Here is a 12,107-nt window from a genome sequence, read left to right as displayed (position 1 = left end):
TTGTTATGGTTTGCTTTGAGCGTTTCCTGGGAGATCACTATTAGATTCAGATGCACTACTGCTGCGTTACTCTATCCTTCGACCTTCACATTGATGATGAAACACAGAAATATCGCCGGGATATAATACAAAAGGCACAATGCCGATTTAAGTACGAGAAGAGTAAATCTTCTCATTGTGGTATGCTTTGAGCTTTTCCTGGGAGATCGGTATTAGATTCCGATGCACTGCTGCTGCTTTACTCTATCCCTTGGACATTCACATTGACGATGAAACAAAGAAATTGGGCCGGGATTTAATACAAAAGGCACAATGCCGACTTAAGTACAAGAGGAGTAAATCTTCTCATTGTTTGTGGTTTGCTTTGTACGTTTCCTGGGAGATCAGTATTAGATTCCGATGCACTAATGCAGCTTTACTCTATCCTTGGACCTTCAGATTGACAATGAATCACAGAAATTTCCGCAGGATATAATACAAATGGCACAATGCTGACTTAAGTACAAGCAGAGTAAATCTTCTCCTTGTTTGCGGTTTGCTTTGTGCGTTTCCTGGAAGATCGGTATTTGATTAAGATGCACTATTGCAGCTTTACTCAGTTGCTTGGACCTTCAAATTGATGATGAAACACAGAAATTGCGACGGTATTTAATACAAAAGGCACAATGCCGACTTAAGCACAAGAAGAGTAAATCTTCTCATTGTTTTTGGTCAGTTTTGAGGCTTTCCTGGGAGATCAGTATTAGATTCCGATGCACTACTGCAGCTTTACTTTATAACTTGGACCTTCACATTGACGATGAAACACAGAAATTGCCTTGGGATTTAATACAAAAACCACAATGCCGACATAAGTACATGAAGGGTAAAGCTTCTCATTGTTTGTGGTTTGCTTTCAGCATTTCCTGGGAGATCAGTATTACATTCGGATGCACTACTGCAGCTTTACACTATCCCATGGACCTTCACATTGACGATGAAACTCAGAAATTGCGTCAGGATTTAATACAAAAGTCACAAGGCCGACTTAAGTACTAGAAGAGTAATTCTTCTCGTTGTTTGTGGTTTCCTTTGAGCGTTTCCTGGGAATCAGTAATAGATTCCGATGCACTACAGCAGTTTTACTCTATCCCTTGGATCTACACATTGACGATGAAACACAGATTTTGCGTCGGGATTTACTACAAAAGGCACAATGCCAACTTAAGTACAAGAAGAGGAAATCTTCTCATTGCTTGTGGTTTGCTTTGAACGTTTCCTGGCAGATCAGTATTACATTCCGTTGCACTGCTGCAGCTTTACTGTACACCTTGGACCTTCACATTGACTATGAAACACAGATATTGCGTCTGGACTTAATAAAAAAGGCGAAATGCCGACATAAGTGCAAGAAGAGTTAATCTTCTCATTATTTGTGGTTTGCTTTGAGAGTTTCCTGGGAGATCAGAATTAGATTCCGATGCAGTACTGCAGCTTTACTCTATCTCTTGGACCTTCACATTGACCATAAAAAACAGAAATGGCGTCGGTATTTAATACAAAATGCACAATGCCGACTTAAGAACAAGAAGTGTAAATCTTCCCATTGTTTCTGGTTTGTTTTGAGCTTTTCCTGGGAGATCGGTAATAGATTCCGATGCACCACTGCAGCTTTACTCTATCTCTTGGACCTTCACATTGCCGATGAAACACAGAAATTGCGTCAGGATTTATTATAAAAGGCACAATGCCGACTTAAGTACAAGAGTGGTTAATCTTCTCATTGTTCGTGGTTTGCTTTGTGCGTTTCCTAGGAGATCAGTGTTAGATTCCGATGCACTATTGCAGCTTTAATCTATCCTTAGACCTTCACATTGATGATGAAACACAGAAATATCGCCGGGATATAATACAAAAGGCACAGTGCCGCCTAAGTACAAGAAGAGTAAATCTCCTCATGTTTGTGGTTTGCTTTGAGCGTTTCCTGGAAGATCAGTATTATTTTCCGACGCACTACTGCAGCTTTATACCATCCCTAGGACCTTCACAATGACGATGAAACACAGAAATATCGCCTGGATATAATACAAGAGGAACAATGCCTACTTAAGTACGAGAAGAATAAATCTTCTCATTGTTTGTGGTTTGCTTTGAGCGTTTCCTTGGAAATCGGTATTAGATTCCGATGCACTACTGCAGCTGTACTCTATCCCTTAGACCTTCACATTGACGATGAAACACAGAAATATCGACGGGAAATTATACAAAAGGCACAATGGCGACTTAAGTGCAAGAAAAGTAAATGTTCTCATTGTTTGTTGTTTGCTTTGAGCGTATCCTGGGAGATCAGTATTAGATTCTGATGCACTACTGCAGCGTTACTGTATCTCTTGGACCTTCACACAGCCGATGAAACACAGAAATTGCGTCGCGATTTAATGCGAAAAGCACAATGCCGACTTAAGTACCAGAAGAGTAAATCTTCTAATTGTTTGTGGTTTGCTTTGAGCGTTTCCTGGAAGATCGGTATTAGGTTCCGATGCACTACTGCTGCTCTACTCTATGACTTGGACCTTCAAATTGACGATGAAACAGAGAAATTGCGTCGGTATTTAATACAAAAGGCACAATGCCGACTCAAGAACGGGAAGAGTAAATCTTCTCATTGTCTTTGGGCAGATTTGAGCGTTTCCTGGGAGATCAGTATTAGATTCAGATGCAGTGCTGTAGCTTTACTCTATTCCTTGGACGTTCACATTGACGATGAAACACAGAAATTGCCTCGGGATTTAATACAAAAGGCACAATTCCAACTTAAGTACAAGAAGAGGAAATCCTCTCATTGTTTGTGGTTTGCTTTGAGCGTTTCCTGGGAGATCAGTATTAGATTCCGAAGCACCACTGCAGGTTTACTCTATACCTTGGACCTTCACAATGACGATGAAACAGAGATATTGCGTCGGGATTTACTACAAATGGCACAATGCCGACTTACGTACAAGAAGAGTAGATCATTTCATTGTTTCTGGTTTGCTTTGAGCGTTGCCTGGGAGATCAGTATTAGAGTCCGATTAAGTACTGCAGCTTTACTCCGTCCCTTGGACCTTCACACTGACGAAGAAACACACAAATATCGCCGAGATATAAAACATAAGGCACAATGGCGACTTAAGTACAAGAAGAGTAAATCTTCTTATTGTTTGAGGTTTGCTTCCAGCGCTTCCTGATAGATCAGTATCAGATTCCGAAACACTACTGCAGCATTACTCTGTCCCTTGGGTCTTCACAGTGACGACGAAAAAGAGAGATTGCGTCGGTATTTAATACAAAAGGCACAATACCGACTTAAGTACAAGAAGAGTAAATCTTCTCATTGTTTGTGGTTTCCTTTGAGCGATTCCTGGAAAATCAGTATTAGCTTCCGATGCACCACTGCAGCTTTAGTCTATCCCTCGGACCTTCACATTGACGATGAAACACAGAAATTGCGTCGGGATTTAATACAAAAGGCATAAAGCCGACTTAAGTAAAAGAAGAGTAATTCTTCTCATTGTTTGTGGATTCCTTTGAGCGTTTCCTCTAAAATCAGTATTAGCTTCCGATGCACCACTGCAGCTTTACTCTATTCCTTGAACCTTCACATTGACGATGAAACAAAGAAATATTGCCTGGATATAATACAAGAGGCACAATGCCGCCTTTAGTACGAGAAGAGAAAATCTTCTCATTGTTTGTTGTTTGCTTTGAGCGTTTCCTGGGAGATCGGTATTAGATTCCGATGCACTATTGCAGCTTTACTCTATCCCTTGGACCTTCAAATTGACGATGAAACACAGAAACTGCTTCGGGATTTAATACAAAAGGCACAATGCCGACTTAAGTACAAGAGGAGTTAATCTTCTCATTGTTTTTGGTCAGTTTTGAGCGTTTCCTGGAGATCAGTATTAGATTCCGTTGCACTACTGCAGCTTTTCCCTATCACTTGGACATTCACATTGACTATGAAACACAGAAATTGCCTCGGGATTTACAACAAAAATCTCAATGCCAACTTAAGTACAAGAAGAGTAAATATTCTCCTTGCCTGTGGTTTGCTTTGAGCGCTTGCTGGCAGATCAGCATTACATTCCGTTGCAGTGCTGCAGCTTCACTGTACACCTTGGACCTGCACATTGACGAGGAAACACAGATATTGCGTCTGGACTTAATACAAAAGGCGCAATGCCAACATAAGTACAAGAAGAGTTAATCTTCTCATTGTTTGTGGTTTGCTTTGAGCGTTTCCTGGGAGATCAGAATTAGATTCCGATGCACTATTGCAGCTTTACTCGATACCTTGGACCTTCACATTGACGATGAAACACTGAAATTGCGACGGGATTTAATACAAAAGGCACAATACGGACTTAAGTACAAGATGAGTAAATCATCTTATTGTTTGTGGTTTTCTTCGAGCGTTTCCTGATAGATCAGTATTTGATTCCGAAACACTACTGCAGCATTACTTTATCCCTAGGGTCTTCACAATGACGACGAAAAAGAGAGATTGCGTCGGTATTTAATACAAAAGGCATAAAACCGACTTAAGTACAAGAAGATTAATTCTTCTCATTGTTTGTGGTTTCCTTTGAGCGATTCCTGGAAAATCAGTATTAGCTTCCGATGCACCACTGCAGCTTTACTCTATCCCTTGGACCTTCACATTGACGATGAAACACAGAAATAGCGTCGGGATTTAATACTTAGGTACCAATGCCGACTTAAGTACAAGAAAAGTAATGCTTCTCACTGTTAGTGGTTCGCTTTGAGCGTCTCGTGGGAGATCAATATTAGATTCCGATGCGCTACAGCAGCTTTACTCTATCCCTTTGACCTTCACATTGACAATGAAACACAGAAATTGCGTCCGGATTTAATACAAAAAGCACAATGCCGACAAGAGGAGTAAATCTTCTCATTGTTTGTGGCTTGCTTCGAGCGTTTCCTGATAGACCAGTATTAGATTCCGATGCACTACTGCAGCTTTACTCTATCCCTTGGAACTTCACATTGACGACGAAATACAGAAATAGCGTCGGGATTTAGTACAAAAGGCACAATGCCGACTTAAGTACAAGAAGATGAAATCTTCTAATTGTTTGCGGTTTGCTTTGACCGTTTCATGGGATGTCACTATTACATTCTGATGCACTACAGAAGCTGTACTCTATCAATTGGACCTTCACATTGACAATGAAACACCGAAAATGCGGCGGGATTTAATACAAAAAAGCACAATGCCGACTTAAGTACAAGAAGAGTAGATCTTCTCACTGTTTTTGGTTAGCTTTGAGCGTTTCCAGGGGGTTCAGTATTACATTCCGATGCACTACTGCAGCTTTCCTCCATTCCTACGACCTTGACATTGACGATGAAAAACGGAAATTTCCTCGGGCTCTAATACAAAAGGCACAATGCCGTCATAAGAAAAAGAAGAGTAAATCTACTCATTGTTTGTGGATTGCTTTGAGTGTTCCTGGGAAATCAGTATTAGATTCCGATGCACTACTGCAGCTACACTCTATCCCTTGGACCTTCACATTGACGATGAAACACAGAAATTGCGGCGCGATATAATACAAAAGGCACAATTCCGTTTTAAGTACAATAAGAGTAAATCTTCTCATTGTTTTTGGTTTGCTTTGAGCGTTTTCTGTGAATCAGTATTAGATTCCGATGCACTACAGCAGCTTAACCCTATCCCTTGGACTTTCATATTGACGGTGAAACACAGATATTGCGTCGGGATGTAATACAAAAGGCACAATGGCGACTTAAGTACAAGAAGAGTAGATCTTCTCATTGTTTTTGGTTTGCTTTGAGCGTTTCCTGGGAGATCAGTATTAGCTTCCGATGCACTACTGCAGCTTTACTTTATCCCTTGGAACATCACATCGACGATGAAACACATAAATTGCGCCGGGATTTAATACAAATGGCACAATGCCGACTTAAGTACAAGAAGAGTAAATCTTCAAGTTGTTTGTGGTTTGCTTTGAGCGTTTCCTGGGAGATTAGTATTAGATTCCGATGCACTACAGCAACTTTACTTTACCCCTTTCACCTTCACATTGACGATAAAAAAAAAGAACTTGTGTCGGGATTTAGTACAAAATGCACAATGCCTACATAAGTACAGGATGGTTAAATCTTCTCATTGTTTGTGGTTTGTTTGAGCGTTTCCTGGGAAATCAGCAGTAGATTCCGATGCACTACTGCAGCATTACTCTATACCTTGGACCTTCACATTGACGATGAAACACAGATATAGCGTAGGGATTTAATACAAAAGGCACAATGCCGACTTAAGTACAAGAAGAGTAAATCTTCTCATTGTTTGTGGTTTGCTTTGAGCGTTCCTGGGGAATCAGTACTAGATTCCGATGCACTACTGCAGCTTTACTCCATTCCTTGGACCTTTAAATGGACGATGAAACACAGAAAATGCGTCGGTATTTAATAGAAATGGCACAATACCGACTTAAGTGCAGGAAGAGTAAATATTCTCTTTGTTTGTGGTTTGCTTTGGGCATATCCTGGGAGATTAGTATTAGATACCGATGCACTACTGTAGTTTTACTCTATCCCTTTCACCTTCACATTGACGATAAAACACAAAAAAATTGCGTCTTGAATTAATACGAAAGGCACAATGCCGACTTAAGTACAAGAAGGTAAATTTTCTCATTGTTTGAGGTTTGTTTGAGCGTTTCCTGATAGATCAGTATTAGATTCCGATGCACTACTGCAGCCTTACTCTAACCCTTGGACCTTCACATAGGCCATGAAACACAGAAATTGAGTCGTTATTTAATACAAACGGCATAATGCCGACTTTAGTACAAGTAGATTAAATCTTCTCATTGTTTGTGGTTGGCTTTGAGCGTTCTTGGGAAATCAGTACTAGATTCCGATGCACTACTGCAGCTTTACCCTATGCCTTGGACCTTTAAATCGACGATGAAACACAGAAAATGCGTCGGGATTTAATAGAAATGGCACAATACCGACTTAAATACAGGAAGAGTAAATATTCTCTTTGTTTGTGGTTTGCTTTGAGCGTTTCCCGGGAGATTAGTATTAGATTCCGATGTACTACTGTAGTTTTACCCTATCCCTTTCACTATTACATTGACGATAAAACACAGAAATTGCGTCGGGGGTTTAATACGAAAGCGTTTCCTGTTATATCAGTATTATATTCCGATGCACTACTGCAGCTTTACTGTATCCCTTGGACCTTCACATTGACGTTGAAGCACAGATTCTCCGTCGGGATTTAATACAAAAGGCACAATGCCGACTTATGTACAAGAAGGTAAATCCTCTCACTGTTTGTAGTTTGTTTGAGCGTTTCCTGGGAGATCAGTATTAGATTCCGATGCACTACTGCTGCTTTACTCCATCCCTTGGACCTTCACATAGACGATCAAACACAGAAACTGCGTCGGGATTTAATACAAAAACACAATGTCGACTTAAGTTCAAGTAGAGTTAATCTCCCCATTGTTTGTGGTTGGCTTTGAGCGTTCCTGGGGAATCAGTACTGGATTCCGATGCACTACTGCTGCTTTACTCTATCCCTTGGACCTTCACATTGACGATGAATCAAAGAAATTGCGTCGCGATTTAATACGAAATGCACAATGCCAACGTAAGTACAAGAAGGTTAAATTTTCTCATTGTTTGTGGATTGCTTTGAGCGTTTCCTGGGAGATTAGTACTAGATTCAGATGCACTACTGCAGCTTTTCTCTATCCCTTGGACCTTCTCAAGCGTAACACTTCTCATTCATTATGGTTTCCATTGAGCGTTTCCGGGAGATCAGCATTAGATTCCGATGTACTACTGCAGCTTTACTCTATCCCTTGGACCTTCGCATTGACGATGAAACACAGATATTGCGTCGGGACGTTATACAAAAGGCACAATGCTGACTTAAATACAAGAAGAGGAAATCTTCTCATAGTTTGTGGTTTGCTTTGAGTGTTTCCTGGGAGATCAGTACTAGATTTCGATGCACTACTGCAACTTTACTCTATCCCTTGGACCTTCACATTGACGATGGATCTCAGAAATAGCGCCGGTATTTAATACAAAGGCACAATGCCGACTTAAGTGCAAGTAAAGTAAATGTTCTCATTCTTTGTGGTTTGCTTTGAGCGTTTCATGGTATATCACGATTAGATTCTGATGTACTACTGCAGCTCTACTCTATCCCTTGGACCTATACAATGACAATGAAACACAGAAATGGCGTCGGGATTTAATTCAAAATGCACAATGAAGACTTAAGTACAGGAAGAGTAAATCTTCTCATAGTTTTTCGTTTGCTTCGAGCGTTTCCTGATAGATCAGTATTAGATTCCGATGCACTACTGCAGCTTTCCTCTATCCCTTGGATCTTCACATTGACGAAGAGACACAGAGATTGCCTCGGGATTTAATACAAAAGGCACAATGCCGACTTAAGTACAAGAAGAGTAAATCTTCTCATTGTTTGTGGTTTGCTTTGAGCGTTTCCTGGGAAATCAGTATTGGATTCCGATGCACTACAGCAGCTTTACTTTATCCCTCGGACCTTCACATTAACGATGAAACTTCGAAATTGGGTCGGGAATTAATACGAATGGCACAATGCCGACTTAAGTACAAGAAGAGTGAATCTTCTCATTGTTTGTGGTTTCATTTGAGCGTTTCCTGGGAGATCAGTATTAGATTCCGAAGCACCACTGCAGCTTTACTCTACACCTTGGACATTCACAATGACGATGAAACACAGATATTGCGTCGGGATTTACTACTAATGGCACAATGCCGACTTAAGTACAAGAAGAGTAAATCTTCTCTTTGCTTGTGGTTTGCTTTGAGCGTTTCCTGGGATTTCAGTATTAGAATCCGCTCCACTACTGCAGCTTTACTCTATCCCTTGTACCTTCAAAAAGACGATGAGACACAGAAATTGCGTCGGGATATAATACAAAAGGCACAATTCCGTCTTCAGTACATGAAGAGTAAATCTTCCCATTGTTTGTGGTTTGCTTAGAGCGTTTCCGGGAATATCGGTCTTAGGTTCCGAAGCACTAGTGCTGCTTTACTCTATACCTTGGACCTTCAAATTGACGATGAAACAGAGAAATTGCGTCGGTATTTAATACAAAAGGCACAAAGCCGACTCAAGAGCCAGAAGAGTAAATCTTCTCATTGCTTTTGGTCAGATTTGAGCGTTTCCTGGGAGATCAGTATTAGATTCCGATGCACTACTGCAGCTTTAATCTATCCTTGGACCTTCACATTGACGATGAAACACAGAAATATCGCAGGGATATAGTACAAAAGGCACAATGGCGACTTAAGTACAAGAAGAGTAAATCTTCTCATTGCTTGTGTTTTGCTTTGAGCGTTTCCTGGCAGATAAGTATTACACTCCGTTGCACTGCTGCGGCTTTACTGTACCCCTTGGTCCTTGACATTGACGACGAAACACAGATTTTGCGTCTGGACTTAATTCAAAAGGCGCAATGCTGACATAAGTACAAGAAGAGTTAAACTTCTCATTGTTTGTTGTTTGCTTTGATCGTCTCCTGGGTGATATGTATTAGATTCCGATGCTCTACTGCAGCTTTACTATATCCATTGGGCCTTCACGTTGACGATGAATCAGAGAAATTGCGTCGGTATGTCAAACAAATTGCACAATACCGACCTAAGTCCTAGAAGTGAAAATTGTCCCATTGTTTCTGAATTATTTGAGCGTTTCCTGCTAGACCAGCATTTCATTACGATGCACTACTGCAGCTTTACTCTATACCTTGGACCTTCACGTTGACGAGGAAGCACAGAAATTGCGTCGGGATTTTATACAAAAGGCACATGGCCGACTTAAGTACAAGAAGAGTTTATCTTCTCATTGTTTTTGGTTAGCTTTGAGCGTTTCCTGGGAGATCAGTATTAGATTCCGATGCACTACTGTAGCTTTACTCTATCCCTTGGACCTCCACATTGACGATGAAACACAGAAATTTCCTCGGGCTTTAATACAAAGGCACAGTGCCGACTTAAGTATAAGAAGGGTAAATCTTCTCATTGTTTGTGGTTTGCTTTGAGCGTTTCCTGGGAGATCAGTATTGGATTCCGATGCACTACTGGAGCTTTACTCTATCCCTGGACCTTTACATTGACGATGAAACACAGAAATTGCGTCGGGATTTAATACAAAAGGCAGAATGCCGAGTTAAGTACAAGAAGAGTAAATCTTCTCAATGTTTCTGGTCTGCTTTGAGCGTATCCTGGTAGATTAGTATTAGATTCCGATACACTACTCCAGCTTTAATCTATCCCTTGGACCTTCACATTGACGATAAAAACGAGAAATTGCGTCGGGATTTAATACAAAAAGCACAATGCCGACGTAAATACAAGAAGAGTAAATCTTCTCAATGTTTCTGGTTTGCTTTGAGCGTTTCCTGGAAGATCGGTATTAGATTCCGATGCACTTCTGCAGCTTTACTCCATCCGTTGGTCATTCACATTGATGATGAAACATTGAAATTGCGTCGGGATTTAATCCAAAAGCACAATGCCGACTTAAGTATAAGAACAGTAAATCTTCTCATTGTTTGTGGTTTGCTTTGAGCGTTTCCTGGGAGATAAGTATTAAATTCCGATGCACTACTGCAGCTTTACTCTATCCTTGGACCTTCACATTGATCATGAAACACAGAAATATCGCACAGGATATAATAAAAAAGGCACAATGCCGACTTAAGTACAAGAAGAGTAAATCTTCTCATTGTATGTGGTTTTCTTAGAGCATTTCCTGGAAGATCTGTCTTAGGATCCGAAGCACTACTGCTGCTTTACTCTATCCCTTGGACCTTCAAATTGACGATGAAACAGAGAAATTGCGTCGTTATTTAATACAAAAGGCACAATGCCGGCCCAAGAGCCAGAAGAGTAAATCGAATCATTGTTTCTGGTCAGATTTGAGCGTTTCCTGGGAGATCAATATTAGATTCCGATGCACTACTGTAGCTTTACTCTATCTCTTGGACCTTCACATTAACGATGAAACTACGAAATTGGGTCGGGAATTAATACGAATGGTACAATGCCGACTTAAGTACAAGAAGAGTGAATCTTCTCATTGTTTGTGGTTTCCTTTGAGCGTTTCCTGGGATCTCAGTATTAGATTCCGAAGCACCACTTCAGCTTTACTCTATACCTTGGACATTCACAATGACGATGAAACACAGATATTGCGTCGGGATTCACTACTAATGGCACAATGCCGACTTAAGTACAAGAAGAGTAAATCTTCTCTTTGCTTGTGGTTTGCTTTGAGCGTTTCCTTGGATTTCAGTATTAGAATCCGCTGCACTACTGCAGCTTTACTCTATCCCTTGGACCTTCACATTGACGATGAGACACAGAAATTGCGTCGGGATATAATACAAAAGGCACAATTCCGTCTTAAGCACATGAAGAGTAAATCTTCTCATTGTTTGTGGTTTGCTTAGAGCGTTTCCTGGAAGATCGGTCTTAGGTTGCGAAGCACTAGTGCTGCTTTACTCTATACCTTGGACCTTCAAATTGACGATGAAACAGAGAAATTGCGTCGGTATTTAATACAAAAGGCACAATGCCGACTCAAGAGCCAGAAGAGTAAATCTTCTCAATGCTTTTGGTCAGATTTGAGCGTTTCCTGGGAGATCAGTATTAGATTCCGATGCACTACTGCAGCTTTACTCTATCCTTGGACCGTCACATTGACGATGAAACACAGAAAAATCGCTGGGATATAATGCGAAAGGCACAATATCGACTTAAGTACAAGAAGAGTAAATCTTCTCATTGTTTGTGTTTTGCTTTGAGCGTTTCCTGGCAGATAAGTATTACATTCCGTTGCCCTGCTGCGGCTTTACTGTACCCCTTGGACCTTCACATTGACGATTAAACACAGATATATCGCAGGGTTATAATACAAAATGCACAATGCCGACTTAAGTACAAGAAGAGTAAATCTTCTCATAGTTTGTGTTTTGCTTTGAACGTTTCCTGGGTGATCAGTATTAGATTATGATGCACTA

The sequence above is a fragment of the Schistocerca piceifrons genome, unplaced genomic scaffold, assembly GCF_021461385.2.
Source record: "Schistocerca piceifrons isolate TAMUIC-IGC-003096 unplaced genomic scaffold, iqSchPice1.1 HiC_scaffold_902, whole genome shotgun sequence".
In the NCBI taxonomy this organism is placed as follows: domain Eukaryota; kingdom Metazoa; phylum Arthropoda; class Insecta; order Orthoptera; family Acrididae; genus Schistocerca; species Schistocerca piceifrons.
The sequence above is the reverse complement of the archived record's forward strand: the minus strand, read 5'-3'. Positions refer to the sequence as shown.